This window comes from Melanaphis sacchari, unplaced genomic scaffold (assembly GCF_002803265.2).
Source record: "Melanaphis sacchari strain LSU unplaced genomic scaffold, SCAv2.0 Contig0_pilon_pilon, whole genome shotgun sequence".
NCBI lineage: Eukaryota > Metazoa > Arthropoda > Insecta > Hemiptera > Aphididae > Melanaphis > Melanaphis sacchari.
The window spans coordinates 10,662,572-10,678,734 of NW_020270366.1; the positions used below are offsets into that span (position 1 = coordinate 10,662,572).

Sequence of the window (16,163 nt, forward strand, 5' to 3'; positions counted from 1 at the left end):
ATCTATATCTTTAAAATATAATTAAGTACCTACACAATAACACAATTTATATTAAGTAAGTTTTGGACGATATATAATTATGTTATGTTATCAATAATCATTATTTTAAGTCGTTAAAAAACAATAATTTTCTAAAAAATGTATTGTTTACTATTACTTGATTCAATTTCTTATTCTAAAGCATAATATGTTTTGAAGTTATCGATCAATAAAAATTAAATTTCAGAAAATTTATTATTTATAATTTGTAACTCTAAAGTATCTAAAGTTTAGATGATAGAATAGTAGTTTATATCAACATTTAGCGGGGTACTATTGCGCGCTGTATGATTACACTCCGCTCATGAAAACTTTGAATACTTATATCAACTCATAAACAACTATTCTTACAAAATTCGACTTTTCAACAACAAAACACTCCAAAAAATATTCTGATTTCTAATAAAGGATTTAAAATACTTGTTGTCATTAAATAAATTAGTAAATATAGTAATTATGCAAAACAAATATTTTCAAAATGGTTAATAGTTTTTGAAATAATAAGTGTCTTACTTTCAATGAACTTCTTAGACGATTTAGGTCTGCCCTTTGTCTAGTAAGAAAACACCGATTCTACGCATCCCCACACGACACCCTGTTAACAAAACTAGTTATATTAAAGCAGCATGTCGAATGGGGGGGGGGGGATTCGCAGAATAAATAATATTCGATATTTGTCAGGTCACAGTGTATTTTCTCGTTAGACAGAGTAAGATAAATAATATTTCTATATGTCTCTATATTATTAGACAACCAAAATAAAAATTTCTAATTAATACAGTCTTTAAATCATAATATAAAATAAATGTGTTTGTATCTTTGTGTGTGTAGTTTACATCAAACAAAAGTTTAAAATGTATTCAAATAATGATACCAATAGTTTATAATTATAAGTGTAATATCACATCAATAATATTTATTTATATAAATACGAATTTCATCACGTACCTACCATTAAATAATTATATTTAAAATCAAGAATTAAAAAAAAACATTCATAGCACAATGTACAAATAAAATTAGATTTTTTAGTAGGACTCTATTTAGATTTTAGGTCATCACTCATCAGGCTCATCATATCTGTCACGTGCATATCACCCTATTATTACGCCACTATATGGCCCTCTGTCTGCATAGTATTTTTCTACGTACATATTTAATAGGTACTGTAGTATTAAGAACTATATACATTGTTAGTTTAAACTTTAAAAATGTTAAGTATTTAAATAATATAATATTAAACTTCATAAATTTGAAAACCCCCACACCCATATAATGGAATTTTCAAACTCAAAATTAAAAATTTGTATGTAAAAAAATTTGGGATGATAATTAACTTAAATACATTATTATTTATTAACATACAGATTATTGTAATTGTATAACATGTAATTATGGGAGAAATTGTGAATTTAAAATTAATGATTATTCCTACTATTTTTATAAACTGGTTAATGACTTTGAAGTTCATTAAGACTAATAAAAAAAAGTCATAGGTACATTTTATTATTTTATTATTTCAAAGTAGTTCTTGATATATTAACATGTAAGGCGAAAGACTTTATGTTACATTTTTTCAAATTGATTACTACTAATTACTCTCCAATGCTTTAAATTTCAAAGATTATTGGTGCATATTCAAGTAAAAATCGAATAAGTGAAGCATTAGAAGGTAAAAGGATGGTTGAATTTAAAAAAATTAGGTTTAACCATACTGAATACAGATAGAGTTTTATTTTAGTTATAGGAGTTGAATAGTAACTATTCAAAAACAACTGCTGTTTTTTTAATTAAATAATTAATTTAAATCTTTGAGTAGATAGAGAATAACGAAATAGTCTTAGATATGTTCAATATACTTCAGTAGTTAAAACTAATTAGTTTATATATTTTGAGAATGAGATGTTATCATTTGTAAGAATTTAAAGAAAAATCATTTAGAGTGTACCATTTATTAGAACTTAACACTATTAAAATAATTTCATAAGAGTATACAATGTTTAATATATGAAATGGACTTGAAGATTTTTAAATCATTAGCAAATTGATGATTATTTGAATAAGGACCTCTAAGTAATAGGAAAAACAACATCAGCTTCAATGAATAAATTAAAGATGATTGGAAAAATGTGATCACTTTAGGGAACTCTAAAAGTTATAGACACAGGAGATGACATAAAATATTTAATTATGATAAAAAGGAGTATTCAAAACCAATTTTTGTAAGTTATGAATTGAAAGTTCGTGGTTAACTCTATCAAAGACTTTTTGAAAATTAGTACAGATATAAAATTGGTATAATAATAATTTTTAAAATAGTTTAATAAATGATGTTTAATAGTTTTATAATAGTAATAGATAATTTATTATTACGAAATTCATGTTGTTAGGGTATTAAACTCGGTTTGATCTAATAGTGACTACTATGAAATCCAACCATTCTGGATCAATAAATGAATAAACGTTTAGTATAATCGTGAATCATCACAATTCACAACTATCATATTATTTATACATATTAAAAAAATAAAAACAATAGATTTAGAGTACACAAATTAAATTGGAAAGTTATCTGACTTTAATTGATAAGCCGACAATGTTTAAGAAAAATAAATATTACACCCATAAATCATAATAAAATTATTGAATTATATATTTTTAGTGACAAATAAAATTAGTTTAAAACTGTAACAATAATATTCACTGTTAAATACTTCATAACAATTTGGTTATAGAAAATTATTTCTCCACTCATAAAATTGTAATTCTTTAACTTAGCAGCTGTTACTAAACTTTTTTTTCGCGGTACCCTTTTTTGGACCAAATTCAGTCGCGGTGCTTTGCTATGAATATCTATTATGAATAGAAAATAGGTACCTACTTGTTAACAATATATTTTTCCGTTTTTAGATTATTTACGGAACACGGGGAAATATCTTGTTTAGCTTTATTTTATTAACGTATTGTTTTACATTTATCTTTTATTAAAATAATTTAATTCATAAAATGTTAAATCACTGTAGTATTTTAATAATACACTGAGGGCATATTCGTATATTGTTGATAATTATTAAATTAGTTAATTATTTTATATCTAAGGAATGTCTTAAATGTCTATGGACTATTTATGGACATAAAATTTGTTGAATTTCTTAAAATATATAGGTAAGTATAGGTATCTACCATTTTTTATTGTAATAAACTAGTTTTTGAGGATAAAAATATGTATGATTTAATTAATTTATCCTTATTCCTTTACATAACTTGGTCATCTCAGTATTAAAAATATTGAATAAATCAAACGTGTAATGCTATTACAGAGTTATAGAAATAAAAAATTAATTTCTAGTTTTATACAAAGTACCTATTCAAGATTTCAACTATCATAATTATTAATAATATTATAAACGACTACATAAGTGTATATTATTTTAAAATAATTATTCTTAGATGCTATCATATCTCCCAATATTTATCATAAATTTATGAAAGTACATACTTATGATATAATGTATAAATAAAAATGATATCAACTTAAATATTGTTATTGGTTATAGTGTCTAATATTTTTTTTCAATTTTTTGAAATATTTTTTTAACAGATTTTCAAAAAAGATAATAGAACTGTATACATATTTGGACTTTGTACGATGTATGTAATTGTTAAAAAATAGTTTTAAAAAGCTTAACAATTTATTAACTAGTAATTACCATATTAAGCATTTTAATAATTATCTTGTTTTTTTTACGAAAATAAAAAAAATTGTTTAAAGTTAAGAATAAAGTTTGATGTAATAATATAAAGTACCAACTTATTGAATATTGATACAATTCCATATCATTACTTAAATATACTATTAAATAATTTTAGATGGATTAATTATTATTTTTTTAAATAATTATATTATTAATTATTAGACTCATACACACAAACGACAAACCTTGATTAAAATAAATAATTATATCAAATTATTTTTAATTATGCTCTAAAAAAAAAAAAAAAATGCTTTCTTAGTGGGATTTTATAATTAATATAAAATTATGATTCTTTATTAAACCGAATGACAGATTAAATTAGTTTAATTTGTATAAGATCTTATGTAATGAATAATGATTAATATGACTTACCATATTATCCTTGACATACTGCAAAACGTTCGATACTGTAAACAATATGATATAAAATTAAAACTCTTATAATTTTAACAAAAACAAATAAATAACATATTTGTGGTTCTTAATTCTGTAAAATTCAGAGAGTATTGAAACAAAGTGCCACGATAAAAATAAAACGTACATGTACCACGGATAACCAAAATAAACAAAATTTTTGGATTTGAAGTTGCAAAATGTTTTATAATATTATATGTATAACGATTGCAAAGAGGCGTTATAGGAATAGAACGAATTAAAAAAAAGTTGTCAGCGGTCGCACGTTTACTCGGAAACTAAATACATGTTATTAATTTGTATGCATATACGTATACTATTGTACTTATATTTAAATAAATGCAGGTTAAATGTACAGGCTATATATATATATATCATCATATATACATAGTGCGGTACGTATTATGTGTATAATACATATTATTTTTTTTATAAACTATACAGCGTGTGCGTTATAGATACACTACGGATAACAGACGCTCGGAAGTGGTCCACTGGGTGGTTAAGCTGTGTAGATCGAATGAAAACGAAACTGGCAATTTCTCAATCCCAGACTCAGACAAAAATATTCATACATACATATATTATGTGTGTATAAAGGATATATATATATGAGTGTATACACGTATTTTATACATTATATCGTAATATATACAACAACGAATGTGCCTCCCCTGCAGAAGGTCCAAGAGCGTATGATTCCGTCTAACCGGTTATATAGTTATTCGCCACACACAAACGGTGCGATTCGAATACTATTACATAGTTGTCAGTATAAATAATACTGAATATTTGTATATTTTAACGAACGGATAATAAATATGCGAAGATGCAGCGAGATCCGTATTAAATCGCATATGTAAATTATATATTAAACTAATATATCGTGAAGATTATTTTTTTAATGTTATTTCTTCGTCTGTACAATTGTATAATTACTTATATAAGAGCATAATAGTGTCTTAAAATAATTATGATACACATAAATGTACTGCGAATATGCATATAAAATGAAAACACAAAATTTTAATATTATACGTGTAAATGTATAATAAAAATAATATAGTACCTGTATTGTATAATGTTTGATCACAATCTCGAATGCAAATGTATAATAGGTATCTATTATATGGATAGTGGTGAGTATTTTAATACTTAACGATGAAGCCGATGAAGGTTTTATTGAATTCATATTTTATCGTGTATAAAAACACTGATTATCTATACCTATTGGATATTTAAATAACACGTTAAACGATTATGTTTTATATTTTATAAAACTATTAATCTTTAAGTTTTTGATCTAAGACCATTAAAATTTAAAATTCTATTAAATAAGTGTATTTTCTTTAATATATATAACACAAATATATCTAAATTTTTACTTCATGAAGTAATTATGATTATAACATTTAGTGTGTCAATAATAAAAACTAAATTTTTTGAAAGTATATTTATTTAAGAAAACATGTTTACTAAAAATTGATATAACGGTAATTTTATTAAACTAACATTTTTTGTAGAAACCAAATTATTTTAAATAAATCTTTAGTTATTTATTAAAGTGAATATTCTATACTAAATTATATTCACAATTCTTAAATTAAATAAATATTGAATTATATTTTTAATTGTATTCTGTTTAATATAATACCCTTGTTTAATGTTTATGAAAATGTATTAATTATTACATTTGTAAGTATAAATATGCATAATATCATAGACTTATAAATATTTATTTTAATTTTAAAATGTAATAATAATTTATATTAGTAAAAGTCAAACAAAAAATTCACGCATATTAGCTGGAAACGAATAATTTATTTATAGTTTTGCTTGAACTTTAATAATAATTTATATTTAAATAGATCTATAATATGTATAATAAAAGTTAATCATTTTTATTCCAAAATTACAAACGTACAAGTTATCAAATTATATGAAAAATAATTAATAAATAATAATGTTATGCAAACCCTGATTCAATAATTATTATTGGTTTGATTTACGAAGTTTTAAATTTGAACAAATAGAGTAAATATTTAGGTATAACTGGTATGGTATGGCCTTAGAGGCTTAGAGTCACACCTACGAAGTATAGACCTATTATTTATAACTTATATAGATCACACAAGTTTTTAGTAAGGCATACTCCTTTAACTAAGGTATAAGTATATAAAACCTGTTTGAAAGTACATAATATCATTATATGTATAAACCGTTTATGGACTTTGGGTTTAACTTTAAAAAAAGTGAATAATACCTGAAATTATCATAAATTGTTATTATAAAAAATTCATCAACTATACTCATATACAAATTTTACAATAAATGTAATACAATCAATATGCAATTATATCTAAAAACTTAAGTCCTAAAAAAATCATTCATTATTTGAAAAACACAAACATTTCTCGAGTACATTTTTGTTTTTATCGGTACCTTTTTCGATGTATTATGATTTACATGGTACAGCATTATATACTAATAGTCATTGGATTATATCTTATATTAAGTATTGTCAACTTGTGAAAATATAAAAATATAATACTGAAAAATAATCTAGATATTTAAGTTTTTTTTTTTAAATTTAACTTCACACAACTGAAAAAAGTAGTAAAAATTAACCTAAAAAGTCATAAAAATCACCAAATACGAAAAAAATAAAAATTAGTTCGATAGACTTGTATGTTATTGAAATTTATTTTAAGCTAAAAATCATAGTCAATGATGTTCCAAAAAGATGTAATATTTATCAATATCCGGATCCTACTAATAACTAATAAGCGATAGGTATGAGTTATGACAGCTATATGATATTAATGTCAAATACTTATTGACTAGATATTGTAAATATCAAAAATTTTAACTTTTAAGAAGAACTATTTTTGCGTTATACTCGAAAATTTTTAATGTCACAAATATTTATAAGAAACTGTATTAAATTTTGGAATTCAAGTATATTTAATGTATTTATATAGAATAAAAATTGTAAATATTGTATAATTTGAACACATTAACAGATAAATATTTTTAAATAGGTATCTAAATTATTTTATTAGTAATTTTTAATTTTTTTTATTAATGAAAATGTATTTTGTTTATCCAAAACTAAATTGATTATATTGTGTTGAGTTATATAGATACCTAAGTATCAACATTCAACAACTATTTAAAACTGAAATCTATTGTTTTACTTTTAGACTTAAATTACAACTGCAAACAAGTATCATAATCTAATTATGCAAAATAAAAAAATAATCTTAAAATCTGAATTCAATGATTTATACTAAAATGTCATTCAAAACGTACAAATTATTTTTAATTTATTCAAATAATAATTTAATATATTTTAAAATTATTGTTGAAAATAATTTTGCATAGAATAATATTTAACGTTATTTAGTTTTTAACTATATTCATTATTATTTTTTATAAAATTAATGTACATGAGAATGTAAAACATTTTTGAGAAGCACTAGTTTACGACCTTGAGCAGGTATTAGACAGGCATAAGAGAGAAAGAAAGAAAAATAAGCCAGACGGCTGGTCCAGCAGTATAAAAGTATAATAGATAATATTATTCTGTCCGCTCGATTATTAGTCTACATAAGTTATAAATATATAACAACATAAATATAATAATGGTACCTAATATTTATGCCTTATGCATATATTAATAGAGAAACATAATACACACGTGATATTGGTAACCAGTAAGATGCTAAAAAATCATAAATACAGACAATAGTAATTCTGTATTCATAATATAATAAGTATTATTAGTTTGACAGTTTATAGGTATTTCATCTAAAAATATTATTATTTTAGGTAACACATCATTAATTTTATTACTTAAATAAACGATATAAGATTATATATTAAGTTTAAAAAACTATTATTGGCATAAAAATTAAGAATTACTTAGAGAAATAAACTATATACGTATATTAGGAGTTTACAACTTAGGTCAAATAATGTCTTACAAACACTGGATTTCGTAGCTATGGTACTCACTACTCTGCATAATAGACAATAGGTTAATATCAATATATGAATAAAATATAATATTCTTATTTGCTTGAAAATATTTTAGAAGTGAGATACCTATAAATAGTCTAGTATATTTTTATTTAAATTTATTATAAACAAAAACTTGAATAATATTTTCAAGGATTTGGTCAATGTGTCGTGTTAAACGAATATTATTAATATATTACATTTAGTGATCTATTTAGCCGAAGACACTCATTATTTCATTATAACATTAACATTTTTGAAAATATTTCTTTTAGATAATTTTAAGCCATCATATAAAATAACTAAATTATATTTTTAAAATTTTTAATCTTTTTTTAATTTCAAATAATGAAGCAAAATGTTATTTAGAGTTCTTAAATCTATAAAAATTAAATTTCTGACAAATATTTAATTAATTACATAATAATATGTTTAAAGTTTAGATGAGCGAGTATTAGACCAACATTTGCAGGGTTATACTACTCTGCGCCATTCATCAAAACTTTAAATACTTTTAAATTATAAACTACGCGTGAAAAATTCGATTTTTATGATCAAAATACTCTAAACAATATTCTGCTTACTACTAAGGATTGTGTAAAAAAAAATACTATCATACATTTTAATAATTTTTAAAATAATAAGTATCTTACGTTTAATTGATCACCTGTGTACATCAGTACGTGTATATCGATATATTTATAAAAGTTTAAAATAAATGATATTTTTTTGATTTTTATTTATGAGTTTCATTTATAATTTATATTTAATATTATATAATATTTATTTTATAATACAACACATATTATTAAAGTTTAGCTAAAAATAAAAAATATACGGTATAATAATATTAAAATTAAAATTTAATAAAGTTAGTATCAAAAACAATTTGGCTAATGTAAAATAAAAATAAATACATATATATATATATATATATATATATATATATATATATATATATATATATTATTAGGAATTCAAAATTAAGATTTATAAAAAAAAATAAATCGTTTTTAAATTCTAAATTGTGTTTTAACGGTTAATATTTAACTCTTGCTTTGAATTGGACAAAGTTAGACGAATGAACACATTCAATGAAAGACATCTATATATCTGCAGTGCAAGTCTGTATAATTTTTATCCATACTAATATACTATAATTGGCATTTATTTAAAAAAACAAAACATTTAAATGGCTTTTTCAATTTATAGTAATTTGTTTATGTTTTATACAAATCATAAGAAAAAATCAGAAGAAAAATATTATGTTTTGTTTATGAGTATAGTGTATAAAAGTCCAAAGTATATTTTACTCAATTTTTTCTATCAACCTAGAAAAACAAAATATAATCTCGACATTGTTTATTCTAGCAAATAAATTAACATTTTTTGTAACATATAACTATGAATTACATTATAATGTACATACTATGTTTTTTTTTTAAACATTTTTTAATCAAATTCAATTGTTTATACTAAATTTAAAAATACAGAATCTTAAATAAATTGTAATATTGGGATGATAACATTTTAAATTTTAAAATTAATTGATCCTTTTTTTCATTATTTTTTTATTTGTTATCGTTTATTAATATTACACAGTAAAGCAATAGATAATTCGATATTCAAATCTAGATAATAAGTTATTATAATAGTGAAACTTGTATATTTTGCTTCATTTGGTAATCTAGAATATTTAATATTTATATTTGACTTTAATATAGGTAGAGTGAGGTATTGAAAGATTTGAAAGTAAAAATGGTGTACTAGTATAGGTACTACAGACTAATCACTGTATACAGACATTAGTATTAATTTAGTGAATCTGATACTCTATAGACTATAATATTAGAACTATTAGGTATTATGCATTATTATGTTATCATAAGTTGAAATTCGTGTAAAATTATTGTATTTTTATAGTATATTATAAGAGAAATTAATAGTAATTTTTTTTTTTTTTTTTGTAATGCTATAAATTATTTCACCCGGAGAATAAAACTAACATTAAAATTCCAATAACAAAGACGTATCTATCTTAGAACTTTTATTCGTACAATATAGTTATTAAATATAGAATTTGTATATAAAATTTTTAGAGTAGTTAGTGTAAAAATCAACGTTTATTGCTTTTTTATAAAAATGTATTAGTATTTTTTTGTTATTTAAATATTTTATTATATCTCCATGTACATTTTTCATCATCATTGATACTAGGTACCAATTGTATTTATCACATTAATCATTAAAAACTATAGAAATTCCATTTTAATATTTTCTTACTAATTATATTATATTTTAATTATGTAATTATAATTAATTCTTTGTACAATTAAATCCTTGATAAAATAATTAAATTTTTCTTTTAAAATTCCTTTTTATTTTTTAAATTGCTATGTAATCAAATTATAGTATATTATATCTAAAGCTATTGAAAAACTTATCACTACAATTGGAATTATCAAATTTTCAAGTAAATTTTCAATTGTAAATCAAATTTGGTTTTATATTATAACAATATAATACTTGCTTACAATTATGAAAATTATTTTTTGTTTTGTAATCGAAAATAATTGATTTCGAGGTACTTAGCTATATAATATTTAAATTTGTTATAGGATTTAACCTTATAAGTACATAATTTTATCTACTAAATCGAATCTATACTTTTATATTTTAATTTATTATAGGTATGCACGAAAAAAAATGTATTACATAAAACTTCGATCTTGATTCGTGTACGTTATCTATTTGGAATAAATTATGGCCATTCATTTTTTAAATTTACTATAGGTATACAAAAAAAAAAGATAAAACTAAAAAATAAAAACTCGCTTCAATAACTTAAATAAATTAGATATAATTGAGATCAAGGTAGGGAAGTCACTCTCCTGTTAGCTGTATAGTAGGTATGTTATGGTTAGGATAGTGTACCATAGCATAGGGATCTCAAATTTATTTATTTTTAATATGGGATGTTTTAAATCATATCTATATTCGTAATTTATATTGGTGTTAATTTTGGTAAGGGGTGAGGGGACTTATGTTAGCAATTAAAATATTAAAAAATTAAATATGTGATGTTTGTCATACAAATTCTTTGTAAACATTTGGTAGCTAAAATTACATATTTTGGCTTTGATGTAACATTTCATTTTCCTCACAGTTACTAAATATACTATAAAATAAAGTTAAATATAATCATAATCAAATAATAATTATTAATTATAATTTGATTTAGACTTAAGTTCAGGTAAAAACCTAAATGATATGAAAAAATTAAATTTTTAAAATAAGGTACATACGAGATTGTCCAAAATACGGGACAAAAGTGTTATTTTTAAACTAGTGTCGGAACATCGGGACACCGGGACACTTCATTTAAATTCGAGATGTATGGAATCCTTATCTTAGCACTGTAAATAAAATTGTAGTATAAATGAAGATTAAAATAAGGCTAAATTTATTTTTAAAATTACATTTCAAGTGGTCACAACTACAGTTTTTTGAGTTATAAAAAATAACCAAAATTATTGAAGGAAAAATTATTATTTTTCATTTAAATACCCAATATCAATTGTCATCAAATTTTAAAATTCAAACATCCATAAAAGAAGTATGTGTATTTATTCCAATTTTTTTCGCTGTTATTTGTTAATTTTTCCTAAGTATATAGACCAGCTTACTTTTGATTCTCTAAAATACTAACCAGTTTCGATTATTTACCATTAGGCAAAAATCATCATCAAAATTAAAGATTAAAATATGCTTACTGCTCTAAAAGGTTAGCATATTTTATTCTAAAAGAGACACAAAAAAAAAAATACATTCACGTTATCATAAATCCAATAATACGTTTAATGCTCACTCACTCTAGTAAGGATTCAAATATAAATAAATGGAATTACAAATATATTTTATTATGTGTAAATTGATTAACAAGCTCACATATATTCATGGAAGTTTTATAATATTCAGAAACAAAAACCCAGTTTTTTTTGTAATTGATAGTGTTTTTAGTGTAGGTTATTCAAAAACGAATATTTATAATTATAATATGACCAAGTAAAGACAAAATATTGAAGACCTTTACAATTATTTATTATACATTTCCAAAATTTTCTTTTCTTTGTACCTGAAAAAAGAATGTCATGCTCTGTTGGAAAACCTGATCAAATGGAACGAGAACAGGAACGTCTAAGCAACCTTCAACTTGATAAGCTATTATAAACGAAGGCTATTATAATATGATACTTAACAACGATAGGTACCATTAGAATTTTAAATATGTAATGAAAATATAATCTAAGCTTTGCTTCTATTTGCTATTAACATAATTATTATTATATATATTATTTTTAATTAAAATCATTCATAATCCATATTTTATTGTTAATTTATTTTTTATATATATTCCACCGATGTTGAACCATCTAAGATGTCTATTATGTATACTTAATATAACTTGTTTTAAATATTTGTGCTGTGAATTTATATTTATTTATGTTTCAATACTAAAAATATTTTTTATTGAATCCATTAATGAATATATAATATTTCAGTTCCTATTATTAATCTTGAAGGGTTAGATTATTTAGGGATAACAAATTATGTAAAGATTAAAAACAACTGCTGAAAAAAGTTTTAGAAAATTTTACTAATGTATTTTATTATATTAATACATTTTCTTAATTAACAACATTTTTAATGGCAGACAAATATTTATGGGAAATATGAAATTGGAAATTATAAGGATATGAAATTATATCGATTTATACTACAATGTTGCATTTTTATTTAAATAAGGTTTTTGTGCATAATATTATGTTATGCACAAAAACATTATGTATGAAATATTTGTTATTAAACTTTGAATGTTAATATTTTTATAACTTTTTTATACATTCTAAGTTATAAATTATTAAGCACTTTATTCAAAAATATTAAATCCACCAATCTATAAACAATTCATAGTTATCAAGTTGTTATTAATTTTACTCGTGTTTTAATATAAATGCGTTTTAATTTTGTAAAAAAAATAATTATATTTTAATTATATACAACGTCCTTGTTCTTCATATTTAAAAATAACACACAAATAATTATAATTCATAAAGAGTTTGGGTAAAACAGTCTGCATACCACAATTGTAAAATACTTGAATCTTAATTGTCGGTCGTAATTGTCTATTACAAAAAAATAGAGTTATATACAATTAATATATTAAACTACAACATAAAATATTATTGAAAATATAAATTAGGATCCTAAAATCAATTATTATTTCAGTATTTTTAATAACCTAACCTTGATTATTCCTATAAGAAGAGTAACATCTTATTTACTTGACCCTGTTTATATACTGACTGACTCTCAAGATAAAGTACACCATTAAAGACAATCTAAATTATAATTTAAATATTAATTTTAAATGCTCAATTTTATTTAAAATTGTTTGTTTTTATAATATTATCATTAAATATAAATTATTGAGGACAAACTAAATAATAAATTGTTAACATTTGATTTTTAATTTCTACACAGTAGTTTCTATTATAGTAATTAATACGTAATAATAATGTAATACACATTCCAATTACTAAGAATTTGATGGAAAAAAAATTAAAAACACAAAAAAAATTCCGTTTATCAATTTATATAAATTGCAAAGGCGGAGATTATCTGATTTTATTTTTTATTTAACATTTTAAGGATTTTTATTAAATATATATATAAAAAAAAAATCATAAATATAGTTAAGTATAATATTAAAACTATATACAAATCAAAATATATTTCAATACAATTGTTTAAAAATAATTTCATTATAAAACAATCTTGATTTGTTATTCATAATATGATAGATTTATTTGTAATCATTCCAAGCCTTAAAATTGTGTGTACTGAGATTCACTTTGTGTAGTACAAAAAATGAAATGTGTACTACGAAATTCAAAAATGTGTAGCAAATTATGATACTTTTTTTTCTATATTATTACAATTCATTTTACATCACTTGTTATAAACGTTTAATTAAAATATGTGTGAAGTACGAAAAATAGAAAATTTTAGGTCTTGAATCATTCTATATAATATGAAAACATTTAAAATGTTAAGTATTTTATGTATACAATAATTACTACAAAATAAAATATTATATAAGCATAAATTAATTACTATAAAACTAAATATATTTTCGGATTAAAAAATATTTCCATATTTCATAAATTGCTCTCGATTTATTTATCATTATATATTTTTTTATTATTGTAATTATATATACATTTTTAGCTTGATTATTATATTAAATAAAATACATAAATGTAATTTATATATAATAGATAACTATATTATAGTGTTTCACAAAATAATTTATTGAAGTATTAGGCTTTAATTGAATCAATGATTGCAGAAACGATATGAGTCAATTTTTTAAAACTTTTGGATAATTAATAAAAAGTGTATAATTTAAATAATTCTGAAAAAAATTCTTACTTAAAAAGGAATACTTGTAGAAATATATTATGCACTGATTATACATAATTTGTGTATATAAATAATATGATGTTTTTTTATTATTGACTTTCAAATTTTTCTGACTCATGACGTTTCACAAAAAATGTGAATCGTGTCGTTTTTGAATCATCAATTCAATTAATAAATGTTAATCAGTAATGATAGATTGGCAGTACATTATAATCATTAAATTATAATAGCTGTACAAAAATTATTATATGAATAAAGCTTTTGTTATAAAAAGTATAAAATAATTATTAATTAATATATGATTTCTCAAGTTGCAAGCATATTTCCTGTTTATTTCAAGTTTATATTTTGTATGGAAAAATATATTCATCTATTATTTTATCCATATCAAAAATCAAAATACATTTAATTAAGTTATAACGCCGTAAAACAAAAACTCAGCAACTTAAACTCATATATGGAATATTGTTGTATCATCATCTACTCAAAACGTAGGCTAGGATGTACAAAAAATACCATAATAAGAATTTAAGAAATTATAAAATAACTATTATTCAACATCTATTATTCTATAATAGTGAATTAAAAAACCTACATATAGATAATTTATATATGTATGGACGTATAGTAGGTATGCATTAAATATAATACATCAGTAATGTTGTAAATGTTTCTCGGTAGGTACCTAGCTAATTGCAGTTATATCAATTACATCGTTATAGTTTTTATAACCCACCTATAAGTTTTAAGGTTATAACCTATCTTAATTTGTAGACGGTCAAGGGCGCTTGCCGAAATTTTCACTGCATCTTTATATAATATACAATATATCATGTATAATTAAATTGACGATATTATATTTACTGACCTTTCATCATGCATGTCACTGTGAAAGCACATACAATTTTTTAGAGTTAACTTTTTAATATTAATTTAGACTAGTAAATTGTGATTTCCTTTATTGAGAAAAAATAGATTTTAAAAATATTTATAAAAACATTATACAAAAATTATCAAAAAATATGTCCCTCAATGGATGTCCTGGATGTATACCTAAGGTAAATTGTATAATATTATTTCAAATCACTTTTTGTACCACGGATTGTAGATTTATACTATTATTGTCTTTTTAAATTAATTTATAAATCAAATAAATTCCTAATGATGATTTATTACTTAAATGCCAAAGCATGTTTATAAAACCAAAATTATTAATATAATAATAATATTATGTATATTGCATTAACTAGTTATTAAGTTAATAGTAAATATTATTGAAATATATAAAACTTAAAATGGAGTAGAATACAGGAAAAATAATAATGAATGTATTTAAAAGTAAGTACACCAAATGACAAAGTGGATCAAAAACCATAACTGAAAAAAAATTGTAATATGTTTATAATAATATAATTATTATAAATATTTAATTATATATTAGCCATTTAG

The 16,163-nt window shown here is 21.6% G+C and overlaps 1 long non-coding RNA gene across 1 annotated transcript; it reads right to left on the minus strand.

Annotated features, from left to right (window-relative positions):
• Window positions 1–552: 552 nt before the first annotated feature.
• Window positions 553–4,556, minus strand: LOC112595447. The gene is made up of 3 exons (XR_003114718.1): window positions 4,336–4,556; window positions 4,167–4,201; window positions 553–634 (listed from the first exon to the last, which is right to left on the minus strand). It is a non-coding gene; the product is annotated as an uncharacterized LOC112595447 (long non-coding RNA).
• Between the last annotated feature and the right edge of the window lie 11,607 nt (window positions 4,557–16,163).